A 26,217-nucleotide genomic window follows, 5' to 3' on the forward strand; every position below is an offset into this window, starting at 1 on the left:
ACCTTTACTTGAGTAACCCTCGTTTATAAACATTAATGGAAATTAAATAATCACTGATTTAAAGTTGTATCAAAGGACGTTTTAATTTTACTAAAGTCGCGAAGAACAGGTCCCATAGGATAAATGGAAAGGGTGTTCCAATAAGTAAATACGAATGATGGAACTAAACTTTACTCTAGTTTCTCTTCAGAGCGAATAAATCTTTCGCCTTTTACTAAAGATTTCCGTGGAGAGGAACACTCTAAAGAGTCTTAAACTATTTTTCGTAACCCTGCTCTGGCAGGGTTTCCTTTGAAATAAAAAAAAGATTGAGGGTACTTGGTGCGGGTGCTTCACGTCATGTAAAGAGAGGGGTGGGACACTTTGTGTTCATGGCGACAACTTTATGCAGCTATTGCACCATCAGAGTATGAGAGCTCGGGGCAAGCATCTACACTATGGGAACCTCATTTGCCAGTAAAAATATGATAATTGTTTTTTTACCCTTTTATCTGGCAACAAAACTGACACCTTTTTACAAGGAGTCATGTTTGCATAGACCGCAATACCTGCAGTTATAATACAAACAAAAGACATAACTCTGATACATGACTCCTTGTAAAAAGGTGTCAGTTTTGTTGCCAGATAAAAGGGTAAAAAACCAATTATCATATTTTTACTGGCAAATGAGGTTCCCATAGTGTACATTAATGGAAATTAAATAATCACTGATTTAAAGTTGTATCAAAGGACGTTTTTATTTTACTAAAGTCGCGAAGAACAGGTCCCATAGGATAAATGGAGAGGGTGCTCCGATAAGTACATACGAATGATGGAACTAAACTTTACTCTGGTTTCTCTTCAGAGCGAATAAATCTTTCGCCTTTTACTAAAGATTTCCGTGGAGAGGAACACTCGAATGAGTCTTAAACTATTTTTCGTAACCCTGCTCTGGCAGGGTTTCCTTTAAAATGAAAAAAGATTGAGGTTTGCTGGATATGGGTGCGTCACGTCATGTAAAGAGAGGGGTGGGACACTTTGTGTTCATGGCGACAACTTTATGCAGCTATTTATTATCTGACTAGCCATCTCCGACTCACTCCAAGGATGGTTGTATTGCAGTTACGGGTCCATCCCCTGTCCCCCTCTCTGGATGCACGCGTACTTTTTACACCTCCCCCCCCAACCTCCATACATACGATTGACGCACCCCTCCTCGAATACCTACTATAATTACCCAGTAATGTCTGTCCTTAACTCTCGTAACGTCACTCCACATCGACCAGCCCCCCTCATTATTTTTCAAGAGCAGGTGACATCCTCCAAATGGACCCCCCCCCCCATTCATAATTATTAGCGGCTGACGTCACTCCACATGGGGGGCCAAGGGGCCTCCTCTCCTCGGCTTCAACTTATAACCCTCACAACAAAGGCAGAACCCTCACGTCACGCGATCTCCGTAATGCTGTTGAGACATCAAAGTAAAATGGACGTCATGATGAACAAGGGATTATAACCGTAAAATGGAATAGGTCTGTGTCACCGCGCCTTTACAAATTGCACACGCATTAATGCAATGAATATCACGTCGCCGTCTGCTTTTCACTTGCCAGTTTCAGATTTACTGCAATACACCCGTCCTTGGATGGGCAAAAGGCGAGTGTTTAAAGAAAACATGCAGCGCCATATGTAGATAATAGATGACAGTTGGTATGTATAATACACATAATAAATGACGATACAGTATATTTATTCAAGTATATTTATTAAAAGAGACTTTATTTAAAAAGCCTAACGGATGCTGACCAAGTTATTGGGCCATGTTTACGGGTCCGCCATTGGTCCAATACTGTAATTATGTACAATGAACACAATGCGAAGTAAACTATGTGCAGTATACTATTACCTTTACTTGAGTAACCCTCGTTTAAAAACATTAATGGAAATTAAATAATCACTGATTTAAAGTTGTATCAAAGGACGTTTTAATTTTACTAAAGTCGCGAAGAACAGGTCCCATAGGATAAATGGGGGGGGTGTTCCAATAAGTACATACGAATGATTGAACTAAACTTTACTCTGGTTTCTCTTCAGAGCGAATAAATCTTTCGCCTTTTACTAAAGATTTCCGTGGAGAGGAACACTCTAATGAGTCTTAAACTATTTTTCGTAACCCTGCTCTGGCAGGGTTTCCTTTGAAATAAAAAAAAGATTGAGGGAACTTGGTGCGGGTGCTTCACGTCATGTAAAGAGAGGGGTGGGACACTTTGTGTTCATGGCGACAACTTTATGCAGCTATTTATTATTTGACTAGCCGTTTCCGTCTCACTCCAAAGATGGGTTTATTGCAGTTAAGGGTCCATCTCCTGTCCCCCTCCTTTACTTGAGTAACCCTCGTGTAAAAACATTAATGGAAATTAAATAATCACTGATTTAAAGTTGTATCAAAGGACGTTTTTATTTTACTAAAGTCGCGAAGAACAGGTCCCATAGGATAAATGGAGAGGGTGCTCCGATAAGTACATACGAATGATGGAACTAAACTTTACTCTGGTTTCTCTTCAGAGCGAATAAATCTTTCGCCTTTTACTAAAGATTTCCGTGGAGAGGAACACTCGAATGAGTCTTAAACTATTTTTCGTAACCCTGCTCTGGCAGGGTTTCCTTTAAAATAAAAAAAGATTGAGGTTTGCTGGATATGGGTGCGTCACGTCATGTAAAGAGACGGGTCGGACACTTTGTGTTCATGGCGACAACTTTATGCAGCTATTTATTATCTGACTAGCCATCTCCGACTCACTCCAAGGATGGGTGTATTGCAGTTACGGGTCCATCCCCTGTCCCCCTCTCTGGATGCAGGCGTACTTTTTACACCCCCCCCAACCTCCATACATACGCTTGACGCACCCCTCCTCGAATACCTACTATAATCACCCAGTAATGTCTGTCCTTAACTCTCATAACGTCACTCCACATCGACCAGCCCCCCTCATTATTTTTCAAGAGCAGGTGACATCCTCCAAATGGACCCCCCCCCCATTCATAATTATTAGCGGCTGACGTCACTCCACATGGGGGGCCAAGGGGCCTCCTCTCCTCGGCGTCAACTTACAACCCTCACTACAAAGGCAGAACCCTCACGTCACGCGATCTCCGTAATGCTGTTGAGACATCAAAGTAAAAAGGACGTCATGATGAACAAGGGATTATAACCGTAAAATGGAATAGGTCTGTGTCACCACGCCTTTACAAATTGCACACGCATTAATGCAATGAATAGCACGTCGCCGTCTGCTTTTCACTTGCCAGTTTCAGATTTACTGCAATACACCCGTCCTTGGACGGGCAAAAGGCGAGTGTTTAAAGAAAACATGCAGCGCCATATTTAGATAATAGATGACAGTTGGTATGTATAATACACATAATAAATGACGATACAGTATATTTATTCAAGTATATTTATTAAAAGAGACTTTATTTAAAAAACCTAATGGATGCTGACCAAGTTATTGGGCCATGTTTACGGGTCCGCCATTGGTCCAATACTGTAATTATGTACAATGAACACAATGCGAAGTAAACTATATGCAGTATACTATTACCTTTACTTGAGTAACCCTCGTTTAAAAACATTAATGGAAATTAAATAATCACTGATTTAAAGTTGTATCAAAGAACGTTTTAATTTTACTAAAGTCGCGAAGAACAGGTCCCATAGGATAAATGGAGAGGGTGTTCCAATAAGTACATACGAATGATGGAACTAAACTTTACTCTGGTTTCTCTTCAGAGCGAATAAATCTTTCGCCTTTTACTAAAGATTTCCGTGGAGAGGAACACTCTAAAGAGTCTTAAACTATTTTTCGTAACCCTGCTCTGGCAGGGTGTCCTTTGAAATAAAAAAAAAGATTGAGGGAACTTGGTGCGGGTGCTTCACGTCATGTAAAGAGAGGGGTGGGACACTTTGTGTTCATGGCGACAACTTTATGCAGCTATTTATTATTTGACTAGCCGTCTCCGTCTCACTCCAAAGATGGGTGTATTGCAGTTAAGGGTCCATCCCCTGTCCCCCTCCTTTACTTGAGTAACCCTCGTGTAAAAACATTAATGGAAATTAATTAATCACTGATTTAAAGTTGTATCAAAGGACGTTTTTATTTTACTAAAGTCGCGAAGAAAAGGTCCCATAGGATAAATGGAGAGGGTGCTCCGATAAGTACATACGAATGATTGAACTAAACTTTACTCTGGTTTCTCTTCAGAGCGAATAAATCTTTCGCCTTTTACTAAAGATTTCCGTAGAGAGGCGGGTAACCCTGGCCGTGAGGCCAGTGGGTGCTCGGCCAATAGATATGGAGACCTGCCAAGCTGTGGAGATGATCCGGGATGAGCAAGCCACGTCAACTGCTGCGGAGGTGGAAACTGCCACAGCTCAACGGTCTGGAGTGCGGAAGGAGAGTGCCTTGGCTCAGTCGTCAGTCTCGACTGAGGGGAGCCAGCTGCTGGGGAGGCTGGACGTGCCTGCTGGCCTTGACAGGAGTGCTACGGACATCGGGGAGCCTGCTGGCCAGCGGGCATAGACTGCTAAGGAGAATGCAGAACCTGCATCGGCGGAACAGCACCAGGAACGTGCAGGCCGTAGGCGCGGTGGGCCGGGAGCAGGCTTCACGCCGGATCGTGCCAGACGCCACAACTGTGTCCGAGTTGCCTTCAAGGAGGACGTGCCAGAAGAGGTGACTATGGACCGCTCGATTTTTGTGCGAACTGTGGTTATGGGTATGCTGAAATTTGAGCCCATGGACCTATTTTGCTTGATAGCTTTGCCGGGCGGCAGAGCCTTTGATGTTAGTTTTAAGACAAGCAATTTACTACAGCGCTTTCTGACACGTTTTGAGGAAAAAGCAGGCGAGAGGCCCCTGTCTCTGCTCAAGCTGCATTTGCTGTCAGAATTGGACACGAAAATGGTGACGGTCTTTTTGTATAATGAATCGCTTCCCGATCATGATGTGGAGGTGTGGCTGCGACAGCATTGCCATCTGTTATCAAACTGCAAACGTGTCCAGGATTCACTGGGCATCTGGACTGGTGCTAGACAGTGGCGGGTGAGGCTGAGAACTGCGGTCGGTGCCCTGCAACACATTCCGAGCGCCCTCAACATTGGTGGGAGTAAAGGCTTCATTGTCTACGAAGGCCAACCCAAGCTCTGCAGAAGGTGCGGTAGACGGGGTCATCTAGCCGTGGCATGTGAAGCACGAGTGTGCTACCGCTGCAAGTCCCTGGATCATACAGTGGATAATTGCCAAGCCCCAGCGCAATGCAACCTCTGTGGAAGCAAGGACCATTTTTACCGGAACTGCCCTGAATCATATGCAAATATGGTCCGGGCACGTAAAAACCAGGCTGCTGATGAGAAAGCCGAACCTTTGTTGGAGCACACTCCACATCATTTGGTTGCTGATGATGTCGATGGAGCGACAGTCGTCCAGAGAGTGCCACTTTTGGAGCAGGAGGATGAAAGAAAGGAGCTGGAAGTGCTGCCTGTGGATGGAGGAGAATCTACGAGTCAGCAGGAAGACAGCTCCAGGGCCAATGTGATGGAGGAGGCAGTCTCTGAGCCAACTGTGGCTGACTGGGCAGTGGAAGCTGAGACGACAGAGGACGATGGAGAACGGCAGAAGAAAGTGGACAAGAGAGTGTCATTCGAGAGGACAGGCTGGCAGAAAGCAAAGAGGAAGAGGAGAGCACCGAGTGCCTCATCATGGTCTGTTCCAGGGAAATGCCCCCAATTGTCTGACTCTTCAACAGAAAACTTGGCTTCATCTGAAGAAGAGATAACAGCCAAGCTGAGCCAAGAGATTGGGTCTTACCCGAAATCTGTGCAAGCCGAGAGTTTGTTGGACCTTGTTGATGAAAATTGCTACTCATTGTTGGAGGACTTTTCTGCTGAGCCGGACTAAACACCCTTGGTCATGGCGCTCTCTGTTGCATCGGTCAACGTGCGAGGAATCTGGGGAGCAGCTAAACGTAAAGCAACGGTTCATTATTTGCGGACTCTAAAGAGAGACATTTATTTTTTGCAGGAATGCCACCTGCCTTATTCCCTCGACCAGGCAAAACTGACTGAATCCTGGGATGGACAATGTTTTTGGTCTGGGAGCAATGTTAACAGATGCTCTGGGGTTGCCATCCTCATAGGAAGCCGAAGTGTGGAGGTACAGGAGGCCCAGGAAGTTGTTCCTGGCCGACTGCATTATGTCGATGCCATATATAGAGGAACTGCAGTCCGTCTAATCAATGTATATGCTCCTACGCAGTGTTCGGAGCGAGTGGAGCTGTGGGGTAATATATCTGCCCTGCTGGTCACACAGAGACATGTTGTCCTGGGTGGAGATTTTAACTGCCCACTCAGCTTATCAGACGTTCTGCCTGCCACTGGGAGTCGGAGGATAGATCCTTCTTCTAGAGGGCTCAGTGCTTTAGTTAAAGATTTTGATTTGACTGATACCTTTAGGTTCTTGTACCCAGCACTTCCTGGCTTCACCTGGGTCAGTAGCTCTGGATCTTTGCATTCGAGAATTGATTTTATTTTTGTTTCTGCTAAGGTTACAGTGGCGCATGTAGAGACTGTGCCAGTCTCTTTCTCGGATCACAAATTGATTATGGCGAAGATTCAAATCCCAGGGGGAGTAATGTTAGGGAAGGGGATCTGGAAAATGAACACGAGTTTCCTGGAAGATGAGAAGCTGGTGAGGGCCTTCATTCAACATTATGTAGAATGGAGGAGCCTACAGTGTTGCTTCGGCACCATGGCTGAATGGTGGGAGATGGTTAAAAGTCGGACTAGGGGTTTCTATCAGGCACACAGCAAAAGGATGAGTGTTAGGAATGAGATGAAGGGCTTGAACGACAAGCTGGAGAAGGCATACCGGTTGCTGGAATTAGGTTTTCCTATGGTGGACGAAATAAGGCATTTAAAAGACAAGATTTCCTTGTCACTTGAAAATCAGGCAGCGCAGTTCGTTTTTAGGGCACGGGTTAGGGCAGTGGAAGAGGGAGAAAAGTGTACGCGTTTCTTTTTTAGAAAGTGCAGGAAACCCAACAGTGTCATCCATGAGCTCGTTAGCCCTAGCCTTGGTAGGCAGACACAGACGGAAGGTGTTGTTGAGGTTGCACGAGAGTATTATGCAGACCTCTATAGCCATAAAATATCGGAGGTGGACGCCCGGGATTTTTTTCTTGGGGAAGTTAAACAACAGGTCGAGGCCCCAGACGAGGTGAATGGGCAAATACAAATGGAGGAACTGAATAAGGCCGTGAGAGGTTTGCGGCTGCAAAAGACTCCTGGTAGCGACGGGATACCAGCCGAATTCTACGTCAAGTTCTGGGACACTATTAAACAGGACTTGTTGCAATTATACAGGGAAATCTTGGCTGATGGGCCAGTGCCGGAGTCCATGAGGGGAGGGGTTATATCCCTTATATATAAGGGGAAGGGGGCCCGCAGCGACATCGGGAACTGGCGCCCAATTACTCTGTTGAATACAGATTACAAGATATTGGCCAAAACCATTGCGGCACGATTGGGAAGTGTGGTGGCTGAAGTTACACAAGCAGACCAAACATGTGCTGTCCCAGGCAGACATATCTCAGACAGCCTCATCTTATTAAGGGAAGTCATAGAGTCCACAATAGAAGGGGGAGGGCCACTGGGGCTCCTTAGTTTAGATCAAGAGAAAGCTTTTGACCGCATATCACATGACTACTTGTTTTCAGTGTTGACTCATATGGGGATAGGAGAACAACTGGTTAGTTGGGTACAAAAGTTATATAGTAATCTTTCTAGTAGACTTTTGATAAATGGAGTCCTGTCTGAAGCTGTTCCAGTTCGATCGGGTGTGAGGCAAGGGTGCCCCATGTCACCAGTCTTGTTTGTTATTTGCATGGAACCTTTTGCCCAGGCTGTCAGAGCCAGTCAGAGGATTCGAGGGGTGTCCATCCCGGGGAGTGGAGAGCAGGTAAAAATAATTCTGTATATGGATGATATCGTGGTGTTCTGTAGGGATGTCTCCTCGGTATGGGGGGTTTTGGAGTTGGCGAGACTTTTTCACTTAGCCTCGGGATCTAGGATTAACCTGAGTAAGAGTGAGATTATGTTTTTTGGAAACCCTAAGCTCTTCGAAGGTTGCCCGACAGAGCTGAAAGTACAGGTGGAAGGGATTAGGATATTGGGGGTCACTTTTTACGTAAAGGATTCTGGAAAAAGGAACTGGAGGGAAAAGATTAAGGTTGTGAAGGGCAGGCTAGTCAGATGGATGACCAGAAGCCTTACTATGGAAGGGAAGATTTTGGTTTTGAAAGCAGAAATGTTACCTGTGCTCAATTACCTGGCATACATCTTTCCGCCAGGTGCACAAACGTTGCATTATATTGAGATGCTGTTTTTCAGGTTCATCTGGGGGGGTGGGATGGACCGGGTGAAGAGGGAGACCATGTATAAAAATCCTGCGAACGGTGGGAGGGGAGCCCCTAACGTCGCACGTACTCTGAGTACAATCTTTGTTTGTAATACAATTCGCTTGTTTTTTGCAGATGGGCTCCAGGCAAAAGCCTCATATTTTGTGCGATATAGACTGGCATGGCTCCTACGTAGATTAGGGATGGCTTCACTGCCTCTTTGTACGCCCCTCGCTTGGACACAGGGGTGGCTGTGTGCTGCGGTTAGCAAGTACATTGCAGAATATGAGCCGGCCCTTGTAAGAGATTCGTGGCTCCCACGAAGTGTTCTTGCTGAGATGGTCAAGAAGGAGACCTGCGAAGGGGTACCAGGTGCACGGAGTGTCCTTCACCAGCAAATATGGGAAAATGTGTCTTCTGAGGCACTAACTAAGGTGCAAAGGGATATATCTTGGCTGGCGGTATGGGATAGGCTGACATGCAGAGCATTTATGCATTCACGCCAATTGGCCCGCACTCCTAAGTGCCCAAGGGGCTGTAGTGCGGATGAGTATGCGGGTCATGTGTTTGTGCGATGTCCTTTTGCGAAGGAAGTGTGGGAGCTGTGCCAGCCTTTGTTAGCACCTTTCTATCCTGTCATGGTTAATGTGCCAAGCATTATTTGGGGAGTCTTTCGGCGAAGGGCGGGAAGGGCCTGGACTCAGGCATGGGCCATTGTTGGGGCTGTAAAAGAAGCCTTGTGGAAGGCGCGAGGTTTGATGACCAGGGGCACCGATATGACACCTGCAGATGTTTACCACCTAACCTGCAGGCTGCTTTGGCGGGTGGTGGAGGTGGATAGGGCAAGAATGGGCAGTGAGGCAGCAAAAAAGAAATGGCAGTGGCCTCCGCCTCCATGCCGCGCATGTTGACACAGGTAGCACTTGTCCAAATTAACTTAGCAATAGTACTGGGAATTGAGGAGTGAGACTCGGGTCGGCAATGGCGGATTCTTGTTTGCTATACAGTACATCTGATGGACCAAGAAAGAGTGTTGCGGTTGTCAGTACTTTCCATGCGTTGCCGAACTGTGAGGGATTCTGTACCGGAGGCAATGTCCCTCTCGGGGGTTGTTGTTGTTACTTTGAAACTGTTGACTGTATATATTTGAAATAAAAGCTTTTAAATACCTTTACTAAAGATTTCCGTGGAGAGGAACACTCGAATGAGTCTTAAACTATTTTTCGTAACCCTGCTCTGGCAGGGTTTCCTTTAAAATAAAAAAAGATTGAGGTTTGCTGGATATGGGTGCGTCACGTCATGTAAAGAGACGGGTCGGACACTTTGTGTTCATGGCGACAACTTTATGCAGCTATTTATTATCTGACTAGCCATCTCCGACTCACTCCAAGGATGGGTGTATTGCAGTTACGGGTCCATCCCCTGTCCCCCTCTCTGGATGCAGGCGTACTTTTTACACCCCCCCCAACCTCCATACATACGCTTGACGCACCCCTCCTCGAATACCTACTATAATCACCCAGTAATGTCTGTCCTTAACTCTCGTAACGTCACTCCACATCGACCAGCCCCCCTCATTATTTTTCAAGAGCAGGTGACATCCTCCAAATAGACCCCCCCCCCATTCATAATTATTAGCGGCTGACGTCACTCCACATGGGGGGCCAATGGGCCTCCTCTCCTCGGCTTCAACTTATAACCCTCACAACAAAGGCAGAACCCTCACGTCACGCGATCTCCGTAATGCTGTTGAGACATCAAAGTAAAATGGACGTCATGATGAACAAGGGATTATAACCGTAAAATGGAATAGGTCTGTGTCACCGCGCCTTTACAAATTGCACACGCATTAATGCAATGAATATCACGTCGCCGTCTGCTTTTCACTTGCCAGTTTCAGATTTACTGCAATACACCCGTCCTTGGACGGGCAAAAGGCGAGTGTTTAAAGAAAACATGCAGCGCCATATGTAGATAATAGATGACAGTTGGTATGTATAATACACATAATAAATGACGATACAGTATATTTATTCAAGTATATTTATTAAAAGAGACTTTATTTAAAAAGCCTAACGGATGCTGACCAAGTTATTGGGCCATGTTTACGGGTCCGCCATTGGTCCAATACTGTAATTATGTACAATGAACACAATGCGAAGTAAACTATGTGCAGTATACTATTACCTTTACTTGAGTAACCCTCGTTTAAAAACATTAATGGAAATTAAATAATCACTGGCTTAAAGTTGTATCAAAGGACGTTTTAATTTTACTAAAGTCGCGAAGAACAGGTCCCATAGGATAAATGGGGGGGGTGTTCCAATAAGTACATACGAATGATTGAACTAAACTTTACTCTGGTTTCTCTTCAGAGCGAATAAATCTTTCGCCTTTTACTAAAGATTTCCGTGGAGAGGAACACTCTAATGAGTCTTAAACTATTTTTCGTGACCCTGCTCTGGCAGGGTTTCCTTTGAAATAAAAAAAAAGATTGAGGGAACTTGGTGCGGGTGCTTCACGTCATGTAAAGAGAGGGGTGGGACACTTTGTGTTCATGGCGACAACTTTATGCAGCTATTTATTATTTGACTAGCCGTTTCCGTCTCACTCCAAAGATGGGTTTATTGCAGTTAAGGGTCCATCCCCTGTCCCCCTCCTTTACTTGAGTAACCCTCGTGTAAACACATTAATGGAAATTAAATAATCACTGATTTAAAGTTGTATCAAAGGACGTTTTTATTTTACTAAAGTCGCGAAGAACAGGTCCCATAGGATAAATGGAGAGGGTGCTCGGATAAGTACATACGAATGATGGAACTAAACTTTACTCTGGTTTCTCTTCAGAGCGAATAAATCTTTCGCCTTTTACTAAAGATTTCCGTGGAGAGGAACACTCGAATGAGTCTTAAACTATTTTTCGTAACCCTGCTCTGGCAGGGTTTCCTTTAAAATATAAAAAGATTGAGGTTTGCTGGATATGGGTGCGTCACGTCATGTAAAGAGAGGGGTCGGACACTTTGTGTTCATGGCGACAACTTTATGCAGCTATTTATTATCTGACTAGCCATCTCCGACTCACTCCAAGGATGGTTGTATTGCAGTTACGGGTCCATCCCCTGTCCCCCTCTCTGGATGCACGCGTACTTTTTACACCTCCCCCCCCAACCTCCATACATACGATTGACGCACCCCTCCTCGAATACCTACTATAATTACCCAGTAATGTCTGTCCTTAACTCTCGTAACATCACTCCACATCGACCAGCCCCCCTCATTATTTTTCAAGAGCAGGTGACATCCTCCAAATGGACCCCCCCCCCCCCCATTCATAATTATTAGCGGCTGACGTCACTCCACATGGGGGGCCAAGGGGCCTCCTCTCCTCGGCTTCAACTTATAACCCTCACAACAAAGGCAGAACCCTCACGTCACGCGATCTCCGTAATGCTGTTGAGACATCAAAGTAAAATGGACGTCATGATGAACAAGGGATTATAACCGTAAAATGGAATAGGTCTGTGTCACCGCGCCTTTACAAATTGCACACACATTAATGCAATGAATAGCACGTCGCCGTCTGCTTTTCACTTGCCAGTTTCAGATTTACTGCAATACACCCGTCCTTGGACGGGCAAAAGGCGAGTGTTTAAAGAAAACATGCAGCGCCATATGTAGATAATAGATGACAGTTGGTATGTATAATACACATAATAAATGACGATACAGTATATTTATTCAAGTATATTTATTAAAAGAGACTTTATTTAAAAAGCCTAACGGATGCTGACCAAGTTATTGGGCCATGTTTACGGGTCCGCCATTGGTCCAATACTGTAATTATGTACAATGAACACAATGCGAAGTAAACTATGTGCAGTATACTATTACCTTTACTTGAGTAACCCTCGTTTAAAAACATTAATGGAAATTAAATAATCACTGATTTAAAGTTGTATCAAAGGACGTTTTAATTTTACTTAAGTCGCGAAGAACAGGTCCCATAGGATAAATGGGCGGGGTGTTCCAATAAGTACATACGAATGATGGAACTAAACTTTACTCTGGTTTCTCTTCAGAGCGAATAAATCTTTCGCCTTTTACTAAAGATTTCCGTGGAGAGGAACACTCGAATGAGTCTTAAACTATTTTTCGTAACCCTGCTCTGGCAGGGTTTCCTTTAAAATGAAAAAAGATTGAGGTTTGCTGGATATGGGTGCGTCACGTCATGTAAAGAGAGGGGTGGGACACTTTGTGTTCATGGCGACAACTTTATGCAGCTATTTATTATCTGACTAGCCATCTCCGACTCACTCCAAGGATGGGTGTATTGCAGTTAGGGGTCCATCCCCTGTCCCCCGCTCTGGATGCAGGCGTACTTTTTACACCCCCCCCCCCAACCTCCATACATTCGCTTGACGCACCCCTCCTCGAATACCTACTATAATCACCCAGTAATGTCTGTCCTTAACTCTCATAACGTCACTCCACATCGACCAGCCCCCCTCATTATTTTTCAAGAGCAGGTGACATCCTCCAAATGGACCCCCCCCCATTCATAATTATTAGCGGCTGACGTCACTCCACATGGGGGGCCAAGGGGCCTCCTCTCCTCGGCGTCAACTTATAACCCTCACTACAAAGGCAGAACCCTCACGTCACGCGATCTTCGTAATGCTGTTGAGACATCAAAGTAAAAAGGACGTCATGATGAACAAGGGATTATAACCGTAAAATGGAATAGGTCTGTGTCACCGCGCCTTTACAAATTGCACACGCATTAATGCAATGAATAGCACGTCGCCGTCTGCTTTTCACTTGCCAGTTTCAGATTTACTGCAATACACCTGTCCTTGGACGGGCAAAAGGCGAGTGTTTAAAGAAAACATGCAGCGCCATATGTAGATAATAGATGACAGTTGGTATGTATAATACACATAATAAATGACGATACAGTATATTTATTCAAGTATATTTATTAAAAGAGACTTTATTTAAAAAACCTAACGGATGCTGACCAAGTTATTGGGCCATGTTTACGGGTCCGCCATTGGTCCAATACTGTAATTATGTACAATGAACACAATGCGAAGTAAACTATGTGCAGTATACTATTACCTTTACTTGAGTAACCCTCGTTTAAAAACATTAATGGAAATTAAATAATCACTGATTTAAAGTTGTATCAAAGGACGTTTTCATTTTACTAAAGTCGCGAAGAACAGGTCCCATAGGATAAATGGAGAGGGTGTTCCAATAAGTACATACGAATGATGGAACTAAACTTTACTCTGGTTTCTCTTCAGAGCGAATAAATCTTTCGCCTTTTACTAAAGATTTCCGTGGAGAGGAACACTCTAATGAGTCTTAAACTATTTTTCGTAACCCTGCTCTGGCAGGGTTTCCTTTGAAATAAAAAAAAAGATTGAGGGAACTTGGTGCGGGTGCTTCACGTCATGTAAAGAGAGGGGTGGGACACTTTGTGTTCATGGCGACAACTTTATGCAGCTATTTATTATTTGACTAGCCGTTTCTGTCTCACTCCAAAGATGGGTGTATTGCAGTTAAGGGTCCATCCCCTGTCCCCCTCCTTTACTTGAGTAACCCTCGTGTAAAAACATTAATGGAAATTAATTAATCACTGATTTAAAGTTGTATCAAAGGACGTTTTTATTTTACTAAAGTCGCGAAGAAAAGGTCCCATAGGATAAATGGAGAGGGTGCTCCGATAAGTACATACGAATGATGGAACTAAACTTTACTCTGGTTTCTCTTCAGAGTGAATAAATATTTCGCCTTTTACTAAAGATTTCCGTGGAGAGGAACACTCGAATGAGTCTTAAACTATTTTTCGTAACCCTGCTCTGGCAGGGTTTCCTTTAAAATGAAAAAAGATTGAGGTTTGCTGGATATGGGTGCGTCACGTCATGTAAAGAGAGGGGTGGGACACTTTGTGTTCATGGCAACAACTTTATGCAGCTATTTATTATCTGACTAGCCATCTCCGACTCACTCCAAGGATGGGTGTATTGCAGTTACGGGTCCATCCCCTGTCCCCCTCTCTGGATGCAGGCGTACTTTTTACACCTCCCCCAACCTCCATACATACGCTTGACGCACCCCTCCTCGAATACCTACTATAATCACCCAGTAATGTCTGTCCTTAACTCTCATAACGTCACTCCACATCGACCAGCCCCCCTCATTATTTTTCAAGAGCAGGTGACATCCTCCAAATGGACCCCCCCCCCATTCATAATTATTAGCGGCTGACGTCACTCCACATGGGGGGCCAAGGGGCCTCCTCTCCTCGGCGTCAACTTACAACCCTCACTACAAAGGCAGAACCCTCACGTCACGCGATCTCCGTAATGCTGTTGAGACATCAAAGTAAAAAGGACGTCATGATGAACAAGGGATTATAACCGTAAAATGCAATAGGTCTGTGTCACCGCGCCTTTACAAATTGCACACGCATTAATGCAATGAATAGCACGTCGCCGTCTGCTTTTCACTTGCCAGTTTCAGATTTACTGCAATACACCTGTCCTTGGACGGGCAAAAGGCGAGTGTTTAAAGAAAACATGCAGCGCCATATGTAGATAATAGATGACAGTTGTTATGTATAATACACATAATAAATGACGATACAGTATATTTATTCAAGTATATTTATTAAAAGAGACTTTATTTAAAAAACCTAACGGATGCTGACCAAGTTATTGGGCCATGTTTACGGGTCCGCCATTGGTCCAATACTGTAATTATGTACAATGAACACAATGCGAAGTAAACTATGTGCAGTATACTATTACCTTTACTTGAGTAACCCTCGTTTATAAACATTAATGGAAATTAAATAATCACTGATTTAAAGTTGTATCAAAGGACGTTTTCATTTTACTAAAGTCGCGAAGAACAGGTCCCATAGGATAAATGGAGAGGGTGTTCCAATAAGTACATACGAATGATGGAACTAAACTTTACTCTGGTTTCTCTTCAGAGCGAATAAATCTTTCGCCTTTTACTAAAGATTTCCGTGGAGAGGAACACTCTAATGAGTCTTAAACTATTTTTCGTAACCCTGCTCTGGCAGGGTTTCCTTTGAAATAAAAAAAAGATTGAGGGAACTTGGTGCGGGTGCTTCAAGTCATGTAAAGAGAGGGGTGGGACACTTTGTGTTCATGGCGACAACTTTATGCAGCTATTTATTATTTGACTAGCCGTTTCCGTCTCACTCCAAAGATGGGTGTATTGCAGTTAAGGGTCCATCCCCTGTCCCCCTCCTTTACTTGAGTAACCCTCGTGTAAAAACATTAATGGAAATTAATTAATCACTGATTTAAAGTTGTATCAAAGGACGTTTTTATTTTACTAAAGTCGCGAAGAACAGGTCCCATAGGATAAATGGAAAAGGTGCTCCGATAAGTACATACGAATGATGGAACTAAACTTTACTCTGGTTTCTCTTCAGAGCGAATAAATATTTCGCCTTTTACTAAAGATTTCCGTGGAGAGGAACACTCGAATGAGTCTTAAACTATTTTTCGTAACCCTGCTCTGGCAGGGTTTCCTTTAAAATGAAAAAAGATTAGGGTTTGCTGGATATGGGTGCGTCACGTCATGTAAAGAGAGGGGTGGGACACTTTGTGTTCATGGCGACAACTTTATGCAGCTATTTATTATCTGACTAGCCATCTCCGACTCACTCCAAGGATGGTTGTATTGCAGTTACGGGTCCATCCCCTGTCCCCCTCTCTGGATGCACGCGTACTTTTTACACCCCCCCCCCCCCCAACCTCCATACATACGATTGACGCACCCCTCCTCGAATACCTACTATAATTACCCAGTAATGTCTGTCCTTAACTCTCGTAACGTCACTCCACATCGACCAGCCCCCCTCATTATTTTTCAAGAGCAGGTGACATCCTCCAAATGGACCCCCCCCCCCCATTCATAATTATTAGCGGCTGACGTCACTCCACATGGGGGGCCAAGGGGCCTCCTCTCCTCGGCTTCAACTTATAACCCTCACAACAAATGCAGAACCCTCACGTCACGCGATCTCCGTAATGCTGTTGAGACATCAAAGTAAAAAGGACGTCATGATGAACAAGGGATTATAACCGTAAAATGGAATAGGTCTGTGTCACCGCGCCTTTACAAATTGCACACGCATTAATGCAATGAATAGCACGTCGCCGTCTGCTTTTCACTTGCCAGTTTCAGATTTACTGCAATACACCCGTCCTTGGACGGGCAAAAGGCGAGTGTTTAAAGAAAACATGCAGCGCCATATGTAGATAATAGATGACAGTTGGTATGTATAATACACATAATAAATGACGATACAGTATATTTATTCAAGTATATTTATTAAAAGAGACTTTATTTAAAAAACCTAACGGATGCTGACCAAGTTATTGGGCCATGTTTACGGGTCCGCCATTGGTCCAATACTGTAATTATGTACAATGAACACAATGCGAAGTAAACCATGTGCAGTATACTATTACCTTTACTTGAGTAACCCTCGTTTAAAAACATTAATGGAAATTAAATAATCACTGATTTAAAGTTGTATCAAAGGACGTTTTCATTTTACTAAAGTCGCGAAGAACAGGTCCCATAGGATAAATGGAGAGGGTGTTCCAATAAGTACATACGAATGATGGAACTAAACTTTACTCTGGTTTCTCTTCAGAGCGAATAAATCTTTCGCCTTTTACTAAAGATTTCCGTGGAGAGGAACACTCTAAAGAGTCTTAAACTATTTTTCGTAACCCTGCTCTGGCAGGGTTTCCTTTGAAATAAAAAAAAGATTGAGGGTACTTGGTGCGGGTGCTTCACGTCATGTAAAGAGAGGGGTGGGACACTTTGTGTTCATGGCAGCTATTTATTATCTGACTAGCCATCTCCGACTCACTCCAAGGATGGGTGTATTGCAGTTACGGGTCCATCCCCTGTCCCCCTCTCTGGATGCAGGCGTACTTTTTACACCCCCCCCAACCTCCATACATACGCTTGACGCACCCCTCCTCGAATACCTACTATAATCACCCAGTAATGTCTGTCCTTAACTCTCATAACGTCACTCCACATCGACCAGCCCCCCTCATTATTTTTCAAGAGCAGGTGACATCCTCCAAATGGACCCCCCCCCCATTCATAATTATTAGCGGCTGACGTCACTCCACATGGGGGGCCAAGGGGCCTCCTCTCCTCGGCGTCAACTTACAACCCTCACTACAAAGGCAGAACCCTCACGTCACGCGATCTCCGTAATGCTGTTGAGACATCAAAGTAAAAAGGACGTCATGATGAACAAGGGATTATAACCGTAAAATGGAATAGGTCTGTGTCACCGCGCCTTTACAAATTGCACACGCATTAATGCAATGAATAGCACGTCGCCGTCTGCTTTTCACTTGCCAGTTTCAGATTTACTGCAATACACCTGTCCTTGGACGGGCAAAAGGCGAGTGTTTAAAGAAAACATGCAGCGCCATATGTAGATAATAGGTGACAGTTGGTATGTATAATACACATAATAAATGACGATACAGTATATTTATTCAAGTATATTTATTAAAAGAGACTTTATTTAAAAAACCTAACGGATGCTGACCAAGTTATTGGGCCATGTTTACGGGTCCGCCATTGGTCCAATACTGTAATTATGTACAATGAACACAATGCGAAGTAAACTATGTGCAGTATACTATTACCTTTACTTGAGTAACCCTCGTTTAAAAACATTAATGGAAATTAATTAATCACTGATTTAAAGTTGTATCAAAGGACGTTTTTATTTTACTAAAGTCGCGAAGAAAAGGTCCCATAGGATAAATGGAGAGGGTGCTCCGATAAGTACATACGAATGATGGAACTAAACTTTACTCTGGTTTCTCTTCAGAGCGAATAAATCTTTCGCCTTTTACTAAAGATTTCCGTGGAGAGGAACACTCGAATGAGTCTTAAACTATTTTTCGTAACCCTGCTCTGGCAGGGTTTCCTTTAAAATGAAAAAAGATTGAGGTTTGCTGGATATGGGTGTGTCACGTCATGTAAAGAGAGGGGTGGGACACTTTGTGTTCATGGCGACAACTTTATGCAGCTATTTATTATCTGACTAGCCATCTCCGACTCACTCCAAGGATGGGTGTATTGCAGTTACGGGTCCATCCCCTGTCCCCCTCTCTGGATGCAGGCGTACTTTTTACACCCCCCCCAACCTCCATACATACGCTTCACGCACCCCTCCTCGAATACCTACTATAATCACCCAGTAATGTCTGTCCTTAACTCTCATAACATCACTCCACATCGACCAGCCCCCCTCATTATTTTTCAAGTGCAGGTGACATCCTCCAAATGGACCCCCCCCCCATTCATAATTATTAGCGGCTGACGTCACTCCACATGGGGGGCCAAGGGGCCTCCTCTCCTCGGCGTCAACTTACAACCCTCACTACAAAGGCAGAACCCTCACGTCACGCGATCTCCGTAATGCTGTTGAGACATCAAAGTAAAAAGGACGTCATGATGAACAAGGGATTATAACCGTAAAATGGAATAGGTCTGTGTCACCGCGCCTTTACAAATTGCACACGCATTAATGCAATGAATAGCACGTCGCCGTCTGCTTTTCACTTGCCAGTTTCAGATTTACTGCAATACACCTGTCCTTGGACGGGCAAAAGGCGAGTGTTTAAAGAAAACATGCAGCGCCATATGTAGATAATAGATGACAGTTGTTATGTATAATACACATAATAAATGACGATACAGTATATTTATTCAAGTATATTTATTAAAAGAGACTTTATTTAAAAAACCTAACGGATGCTGACCAAGTTATTGGGCCATGTTTACGGGTCCGCCATTGGTCCAATACTGTAATTATGTACAATGAACACAATGCGAAGTAAACTATGTGCAGTATACTATTACCTTTACTTGAGTAACCCTCGTTTAAAAACATTAATGGAAATTAAATAATCACTGATTTAAAGTTGTATCAAAGGACGTTTTAATTTTACTAAAGTCGCGAAGAACAGGTCCCATAGGATAAATCGAGAGAGTGCTCCGATAAGTACATACGAATTATGGAACTAAACTTTACTCTGGTTTCTCTTCAGAGCGAATAAATCTTTCGCCTTTTACTAAAGATTTCCGTGGAGAGGAACACTCTAAAGAGTCTTAAACTATTTTTCGTAACCCTGCTCTGGCAGGGTTTCCTTTGAAATAAAAAAAAGATTGAGGGTACTTGGTGTGGGTGCTTCACGTCATGTAAAGAGAGGGGTGGGACACTTTGTGTTCATGGCGACAACTTTATGCAGCTATTTATTATTTGACTAGCCGTCTCCGTCTCACTCCAAAGATGGGTGTATTGCAGTTAAGGGTCCATCCCCTGTCCCCCTCCTTTACTTGAGTAACCCTCGTTTAAAAACATTAATGGAAATTAAATAATCACTGATTTAAAGTTGTATCAAAGGACGTTTTAATTTGACTAAAGTCGCGAAGAACAGGTCCCATAGGATAAATGTAGAGGGTGCTCCGATAAGTACATACGAATGATGGAACTAAACTTTACTCTGGTTTCTCTTCAGAGCGAATAAATCTTTCGCCTTTTACTAAAGATTTCCGTGGAGAGGAACACTCTAATGAGTCTTAAACTATTTTTCGTAACCCTGCTCTGGCAGGGTTTCCTTTGAAATAAAAAAAAGATTGAGGGAACTTGGTGCGGGTGCTTCACGTCATGTAAAGAGAGGGGTGGGACACTTTGTGTTCATGGCGACAACTTTATGCAGCTATTTATTATTTGACTAGCCGTTTCCGTCTCACTCCAAAGATGGGTGTATTGCAGTTAAGGGTCCATCCCCTGTCCCCCTCCTTTACTTGAGTAACCCTCGTGTAAAACATTAATGGAAATTAATTAATCACTGATTTAAAGTTGTATCAAAGGACGTTTTTATTTTACTAAAGTCGCGAAGAACAGGTCCCATAGGATAAATGGAGAGGGTGCTCCGATAAGTACATACGAATGATGGAACTAAACTTTACTCTGGTTTCTCTTCAGAGCGAATAAATCTTTCGCCTTTTACTAAAGATTTCCGTGGAGAGGAACACTCGAATGAATCTTAAACTATTTTTCGTAACCCTGCTCTGGCAGGGTTTCCTTTAAAATAAAAAAAGATTGAGGTTTGCTGGATACGGGTGCGTCACGTCATGTAAAGAGAGGGGTCGGACACTTTGTGTTCATGGCGACAACTTTATGCAGCTATTTATTATCTGACTAGCCATCTCCGACTCACTCCAAGGATGGGTGTATTGCAGTTACGGGTCCATCCCCTGTCCCCCTCTCTGGATGCACGCGTTCTTTTTACACCCCCCCCCCCAACCTCCATACATACGATTGACGCACCCCTCCTCGAATACCTACTATAATCACCCAGTAATGTCTGTCCTTAACTCTCGTACCGTCACTCCACATCGACCAGCCCCCCTCATTATTTTTCAAGAGCAGGTGACATCCTCCAAATGGACCCCCCCGCCATTCATAATTATTAGCGGCTGACGTCACTCCACATGGGGGGCCAAGGGGCCTCCTCTCCTCGGCTTCAACTTATAACCCTCACAACAAAGGCAGAACCCTCACGTCACGCGATCTCCGTAATGCTGTTGAGACATCAAAGTAAAAAGGACGTCATGATGAACAAGGGATTATAACCGTGAAATGGAATAGGTCTGTGTCACCGCGCCTTTACAAATTGCACACGCATTAATGCAATGAATAGCACGTCGCCGTCTGCTTTTCACTTGCCAGTTTCAGATTTACTGCAATACACCCGTCCTTGGACGGGCAAAAGGCGAGTGTTTAAAGAAAACATGCAGCGCCATATGTAGATAATAGATGACAGTTGGTATGTATAATACACATAATAAATGACGATACAGTATATTTATTCAAGTATATTTATTAAAAGAGACTTTATTTAAAAAACCTAACGGATGCTGACCAAGTTATTGGGCCATGTTTACGGGTCCGCCATTGGTCCAATACTGTAATTATGTACAATGAACACAATGCGAAGTAAACTATGTGCAGTATACTATTACCTTTACTTGAGTAACCCTCGTTTATAAACATTACTGAAAATTAAATAATCACTGATTTAAAGTTGAATCAAAGCACGTTTTAATTTTACTAAAGTCGCGAAGAACAGGTCCCATAGGATAAATGTAGAGGGTGCTCCGATAAGTACATACGAATGATGGAACTAAACTTTACTCTGGTTTCTCTTCAGAGCGAATAAATCTTTCGCCTTTTACTAAAGATTTCCGTGGAGAGGAACACTCTAATGAGTCTTAAACTATTTTTCGTAACCCTGCTCTGGCAGGGTTTCCTTTGAAATAAAAAAAAGATTGAGGGAACTTGGTGCGGGTGCTTCACGTCATGTAAAGAGAGGGGTGGGACACTTTGTGTTCATGGCGACAACTTTATGCAGCTATTTATTATTTGACTAGCCGTTTCCGTCTCACTCCAAAGATGGGTGTATTGCAGTTAAGGGTCCATCCCCTGTCCCCCTCCTTTACTTGAGTAACCCTCGTGTAAAACATTAATGGAAATTAATTAATCACTGATTTAAAGTTGTATCAAAGGACGTTTTTATTTTACTAAAGTCGCGAAGAACAGGTCCCATAGGATAAATGGAGAGGGTGCTCCGATAAGTACATACGAATGATGGAACTAAACTTTACTCTGGTTTCTCTTCAGAGCGAATAAATCTTTCGCCTTTTACTAAAGATTTCCGTGGAGAGGAACACTCGAATGAATCTTAAACTATTTTTCGTAACCCTGCTCTGGCAGGGTTTCCTTTAAAATAAAAAAAGATTGAGGTTTGCTGGATACGGGTGCGTCACGTCATGTAAAGAGAGGGGTCGGACACTTTGTGTTCATGGCGACAACTTTATGCAGCTATTTATTATCTGACTAGCCATCTCCGACTCACTCCAAGGATGGGTGTATTGCAGTTACGGGTCCATCCCCTGTCCCCCTCTCTGGATGCACGCGTTCTTTTTACACCCCCCCCCCCAACCTCCATACATACGATTGACGCACCCCTCCTCGAATACCTACTATAATCACCCAGTAATGTCTGTCCTTAACTCTCGTACCGTCACTCCACATCGACCAGCCCCCCTCATTATTTTTCAAGAGCAGGTGACATCCTCCAAATGGACCCCCCCGCCATTCATAATTATTAGCGGCTGACGTCACTCCACATGGGGGGCCAAGGGGCCTCCTCTCCTCGGCTTCAACTTATAACCCTCACAACAAAGGCAGAACCCTCACGTCACGCGATCTCCGTAATGCTGTTGAGACATCAAAGTAAAAAGGACGTCATGATGAACAAGGGATTATAACCGTGAAATGGAATAGGTCTGTGTCACCGCGCCTTTACAAATTGCACACGCATTAATGCAATGAATAGCACGTCGCCGTCTGCTTTTCACTTGCCAGTTTCAGATTTACTGCAATACACCCGTCCTTGGACGGGCAAAAGGCGAGTGTTTAAAGAAAACATGCAGCGCCATATGTAGATAATAGATGACAGTTGGTATGTATAATACACATAATAAATGACGATACAGTATATTTATTCAAGTATATTTATTAAAAGAGACTTTATTTAAAAAACCTAACGGATGCTGACCAAGTTATTGGGCCATGTTTACGGGTCCGCCATTGGTCCAATACTGTAATTATGTACAATGAACACAATGCGAAGTAAACTATGTGCAGTATACTATTACCTTTACTTGAGTAACCCTCGTTTATAAACATTACTGAAAATTAAATAATCACTGATTTAAAGTTGAATCAAAGCACGTTTTAATTTTACTAAAGTCGCGAAGAACAGGTCCCATAGGATAAATGTAGAGGGTGCTCCGATAAGTACATACGAATGATGGAACTAAACTTTACTCTGGTTTCTCTTCAGAGCGAATAAATCTTTCGCCTTTTACTAAAGATTTCCGTGGAGAGGAACACTCTAATGAGTCTTAAACTATTTTTCGTAACCCTGCTCTGGCAGGGTTTCCTTTGAAATAAAAAAAAGATTGAGGGAACTTGGTGCGGGTGCTTCACGTCATGTAAAGAGAGGGGTGGGACACTTTGTGTTCATGGCGACAACTTTATGCAGCTATTTATTATTTGACTAGCCGTTTCCGTCTCACTCCAAAGATGGGTGTATTGCAGTTAAGGGTCCATCCCCTGTCCCCCTCCTTTACTTGAGTAACCCTCGTGTAAAACATTAATGGAAATTAATTAATCACTGATTTAAAGTTGTATCAAAGGACGTTTTTATTTTACTAAAGTCGCGAAGAACAGGTCCCATAGGATAAATGGAGAGGGTGCTCCGATAAGTACATACGAATGATGGAACTAAACTTTACTCTGGTTTCTCTTCAGAGCGAATAAATCTTTCGCCTTTTACTAAAGATTTCCGTGGAGAGGAACACTCGAATGAATCTTAAACTATTTTTCGTAACCCTGCTCTGGCAGGGTTTCCTTTAAAATAAAAAAAGATTGAGGTTTGCTGGATACGGGTGCGTCACGTCATGTAAAGAGAGGGGTCGGACACTTTGTGTTCATGGCGACAACTTTATGCAGCTATTTATTATCTGACTAGCCATCTCCGACTCACTCCAAGGATGGGTGTATTGCAGTTACGGGTCCATCCCCTGTCCCCCTCTCTGGATGCAGGCGTACTTTTTACACCCCCCCCAACCTCCATACATACGCTTGACGCACCCCTCCTCGAATACCTACTATAATCACCCAGTAATGTCTGTCCTTAACTCTCATAACGTCACTCCACATCGACCAGCCCCCCTCATTATTTTTCAAGTGCAGGTGACGTCCTCCAAATGGACCCCCCCCCCATTCATAATTATTAGCGGCTGACGTCACTCCACATGGGGGGCCAAGGGGCCTCCTCTCCTCGGCTTCAACTTACAACCCTCACTACAAAGGCAGAACCCTCACGTCACTCGATCTCCGTAATGCTGTTGAGACATCAAAGTAAAAAGGACGTCATGATGAACAAGGGATTATAACCGTAAAATGGAATAGGTCTGTGTCACCGCGCCTTTACAAATTGCACACGCATTAATGCAATGAATAGCACGTCGCCGTCTGCTTTTCACTTGCCAGTTTCAGATTTACTGCAATACACCCGTCCTTGGACGGGCAAAAGGCGAGTGTTTAAAGAAAACATGCAGCGCCATATGTAGATAATAGATGACAGTTGTTATGTATAATACACATAATAAATGACGATACAGTATATTTATTCAAGTATATTTATTAAAAGAGACTTTATTTAAAAAACCTAACGGATGCCGACCAAGTTATTGGGCCATGTTTACGGGTCCGCCATTGGTCCAATACTGTAATTATGTACAATGAACACAATGCGAAGTAAACTATGTGCAGTATACTATTACCTTTACTTGAGTAACCCTCGTTTAAAAACATTAATGGAAATTAAATAATCACTGATTTAAAGTTGTATCAAAGGACGTTTTAATTTGACTAAAGTCGCGAAGAACAGGTCCCATAGGATAAATGTAGAGGGTGCTCCGATAAGTACATACGAATGATGGAACTAAACTTTACTCTGGTTTCTCTTCAGAGCGAATAAATCTTTCGCCTTTTACTAAAGATTTCCGTGGAGAGGAACACTCTAATGAGTCTTAAACTATTTTTCGTAACCCTGCTCTGGCAGGGTTTCCTTTGAAATAAAAAAAAGATTGAGGGAACTTGGTGCGGGTGCTTCACGTCATGTAAAGAGAGGGGTGGGACACTTTGTGTTCATGGCGACAACTTTATGCAGCTATTTATTATTTGACTAGCCGTTTCCGTCTCACTCCAAAGATGGGTGTATTGCAGTTAAGGGTCCATCCCCTGTCCCCCTCCTTTACTTGAGTAACCCTCGTGTAAAACATTAATGGAAATTAATTAATCACTGATTTAAAGTTGTATCAAAGGACGTTTTTATTTTACTAAAGTCGCGAAGAACAGGTCCCATAGGATAAATGGAGAGGGTGCTCCGATAAGTACATACGAATGATGGAACTAAACTTTACTCTGGTTTCTCTTCAGAGCGAATAAATCTTTCGCCTTTTACTAAAGATTTCCGTGGAGAGGAACACTCTAATGAGTCTTAAACTATTTTTCGTAACCCTGCTCTGGCAGGGTTTCCTTTGAAATAAAAAAAAGATTGAGGGAACTTGGTGCGGGTGCTTCACGTCATGTAAAGAGAGGGGTGGGACACTTTGTGTTCATGGCGACAACTTTATGCAGCTATTTATTATTTGACTAGCCGTTTCCGTCTCACTCCAAAGATGGGTGTATTGCAGTTAAGGGTCCATCCCCTGTCCCCCTCCTTTACTTGAGTAACCCTCGTGTAAAACATTAATGGAAATTAATTAATCACTGATTTAAAGTTGTATCAAAGGACGTTTTTATTTTACTAAAGTCGCGAAGAACAGGTCCCATAGGATAAATGGAGAGGGTGCTCCGATAAGTACATACGAATGATGGAACTAAACTTTACTCTGGTTTCTCTTCAGAGCGAATAAATCTTTCGCCTTTTACTAAAGATTTCCGTGGAGAGGAACACTCGAATGAATCTTAAACTATTTTTCGTAACCCTGCTCTGGCAGGGTTTCCTTTAAAATAAAAAAAGATTGAGGTTTGCTGGATACGGG

The 26,217-nt window shown here is 43.4% G+C and overlaps 24 non-coding genes and 1 pseudogene across 24 annotated transcripts; all 25 read left to right on the forward strand.

Moving 5' to 3' along the window:
* Positions 1–170: 170 nt before the first annotated feature.
* LOC144731916 (U5 spliceosomal RNA) lies at positions 171–286 on the forward strand. Its single transcript, XR_013588066.1, has one exon. It is a non-coding gene; the product is annotated as a U5 spliceosomal RNA (small nuclear RNA).
* Positions 287–824: 538 nt separating this feature from the next.
* On the forward strand, positions 825–940 carry LOC144731886 (U5 spliceosomal RNA). Its single transcript, XR_013588037.1, has one exon. It is a non-coding gene; the product is annotated as a U5 spliceosomal RNA (small nuclear RNA).
* A 1,113-nt stretch (positions 941–2,053) lies between these two features.
* Positions 2,054–2,169, forward strand: LOC144731983 (U5 spliceosomal RNA). Its single transcript, XR_013588131.1, has one exon. It is a non-coding gene; the product is annotated as a U5 spliceosomal RNA (small nuclear RNA).
* Positions 2,170–2,524: 355 nt separating this feature from the next.
* Positions 2,525–2,640, forward strand: LOC144731887 (U5 spliceosomal RNA). Its single transcript, XR_013588038.1, has one exon. It is a non-coding gene; the product is annotated as a U5 spliceosomal RNA (small nuclear RNA).
* Positions 2,641–3,749: 1,109 nt separating this feature from the next.
* Positions 3,750–3,865, forward strand: LOC144731969 (U5 spliceosomal RNA). Its single transcript, XR_013588117.1, has one exon. It is a non-coding gene; the product is annotated as a U5 spliceosomal RNA (small nuclear RNA).
* Positions 3,866–4,232: 367 nt separating this feature from the next.
* Positions 4,233–4,286, forward strand: LOC144731955 (U5 spliceosomal RNA; annotated as a pseudogene).
* Positions 4,287–10,788: 6,502 nt separating this feature from the next.
* LOC144731910 (U5 spliceosomal RNA) lies at positions 10,789–10,904 on the forward strand. Its single transcript, XR_013588060.1, has one exon. It is a non-coding gene; the product is annotated as a U5 spliceosomal RNA (small nuclear RNA).
* A 356-nt stretch (positions 10,905–11,260) lies between these two features.
* Positions 11,261–11,376, forward strand: LOC144731888 (U5 spliceosomal RNA). Its single transcript, XR_013588039.1, has one exon. It is a non-coding gene; the product is annotated as a U5 spliceosomal RNA (small nuclear RNA).
* A 1,116-nt stretch (positions 11,377–12,492) lies between these two features.
* Positions 12,493–12,608, forward strand: LOC144731889 (U5 spliceosomal RNA). The gene has a single exon (XR_013588040.1). It is a non-coding gene; the product is annotated as a U5 spliceosomal RNA (small nuclear RNA).
* Positions 12,609–13,719: 1,111 nt separating this feature from the next.
* On the forward strand, positions 13,720–13,835 carry LOC144731984 (U5 spliceosomal RNA). The gene has a single exon (XR_013588132.1). It is a non-coding gene; the product is annotated as a U5 spliceosomal RNA (small nuclear RNA).
* A 356-nt stretch (positions 13,836–14,191) lies between these two features.
* On the forward strand, positions 14,192–14,307 carry LOC144731951 (U5 spliceosomal RNA). Its single transcript, XR_013588101.1, has one exon. It is a non-coding gene; the product is annotated as a U5 spliceosomal RNA (small nuclear RNA).
* A 1,109-nt stretch (positions 14,308–15,416) lies between these two features.
* LOC144731985 (U5 spliceosomal RNA) lies at positions 15,417–15,532 on the forward strand. The gene has a single exon (XR_013588133.1). It is a non-coding gene; the product is annotated as a U5 spliceosomal RNA (small nuclear RNA).
* A 355-nt stretch (positions 15,533–15,887) lies between these two features.
* LOC144731943 (U5 spliceosomal RNA) lies at positions 15,888–16,003 on the forward strand. Its single transcript, XR_013588093.1, has one exon. It is a non-coding gene; the product is annotated as a U5 spliceosomal RNA (small nuclear RNA).
* A 1,117-nt stretch (positions 16,004–17,120) lies between these two features.
* Positions 17,121–17,236, forward strand: LOC144731970 (U5 spliceosomal RNA). The gene has a single exon (XR_013588118.1). It is a non-coding gene; the product is annotated as a U5 spliceosomal RNA (small nuclear RNA).
* Positions 17,237–18,332: 1,096 nt separating this feature from the next.
* On the forward strand, positions 18,333–18,448 carry LOC144731890 (U5 spliceosomal RNA). The gene has a single exon (XR_013588041.1). It is a non-coding gene; the product is annotated as a U5 spliceosomal RNA (small nuclear RNA).
* A 1,109-nt stretch (positions 18,449–19,557) lies between these two features.
* LOC144731971 (U5 spliceosomal RNA) lies at positions 19,558–19,673 on the forward strand. The gene has a single exon (XR_013588119.1). It is a non-coding gene; the product is annotated as a U5 spliceosomal RNA (small nuclear RNA).
* A 355-nt stretch (positions 19,674–20,028) lies between these two features.
* Positions 20,029–20,144, forward strand: LOC144731986 (U5 spliceosomal RNA). The gene has a single exon (XR_013588134.1). It is a non-coding gene; the product is annotated as a U5 spliceosomal RNA (small nuclear RNA).
* Positions 20,145–20,498: 354 nt separating this feature from the next.
* Positions 20,499–20,614, forward strand: LOC144731932 (U5 spliceosomal RNA). Its single transcript, XR_013588082.1, has one exon. It is a non-coding gene; the product is annotated as a U5 spliceosomal RNA (small nuclear RNA).
* A 1,112-nt stretch (positions 20,615–21,726) lies between these two features.
* Positions 21,727–21,842, forward strand: LOC144731987 (U5 spliceosomal RNA). Its single transcript, XR_013588135.1, has one exon. It is a non-coding gene; the product is annotated as a U5 spliceosomal RNA (small nuclear RNA).
* A 354-nt stretch (positions 21,843–22,196) lies between these two features.
* Positions 22,197–22,312, forward strand: LOC144731933 (U5 spliceosomal RNA). The gene has a single exon (XR_013588083.1). It is a non-coding gene; the product is annotated as a U5 spliceosomal RNA (small nuclear RNA).
* Positions 22,313–23,424: 1,112 nt separating this feature from the next.
* LOC144731988 (U5 spliceosomal RNA) lies at positions 23,425–23,540 on the forward strand. The gene has a single exon (XR_013588136.1). It is a non-coding gene; the product is annotated as a U5 spliceosomal RNA (small nuclear RNA).
* A 354-nt stretch (positions 23,541–23,894) lies between these two features.
* On the forward strand, positions 23,895–24,010 carry LOC144731934 (U5 spliceosomal RNA). Its single transcript, XR_013588084.1, has one exon. It is a non-coding gene; the product is annotated as a U5 spliceosomal RNA (small nuclear RNA).
* Positions 24,011–25,119: 1,109 nt separating this feature from the next.
* Positions 25,120–25,235, forward strand: LOC144731990 (U5 spliceosomal RNA). The gene has a single exon (XR_013588137.1). It is a non-coding gene; the product is annotated as a U5 spliceosomal RNA (small nuclear RNA).
* Positions 25,236–25,589: 354 nt separating this feature from the next.
* On the forward strand, positions 25,590–25,705 carry LOC144731991 (U5 spliceosomal RNA). Its single transcript, XR_013588138.1, has one exon. It is a non-coding gene; the product is annotated as a U5 spliceosomal RNA (small nuclear RNA).
* Positions 25,706–26,059: 354 nt separating this feature from the next.
* Positions 26,060–26,175, forward strand: LOC144731935 (U5 spliceosomal RNA). The gene has a single exon (XR_013588085.1). It is a non-coding gene; the product is annotated as a U5 spliceosomal RNA (small nuclear RNA).
* The last annotated feature ends 42 nt before the right edge of the window (positions 26,176–26,217 follow it).

This window comes from Lampetra planeri, chromosome 40, assembly GCF_965212315.1.
Source record: "Lampetra planeri chromosome 40, kcLamPlan1.2.h2, whole genome shotgun sequence".
In the NCBI taxonomy this organism is placed as follows: Eukaryota; Metazoa; Chordata; class Hyperoartia; order Petromyzontiformes; family Petromyzontidae; genus Lampetra; species Lampetra planeri.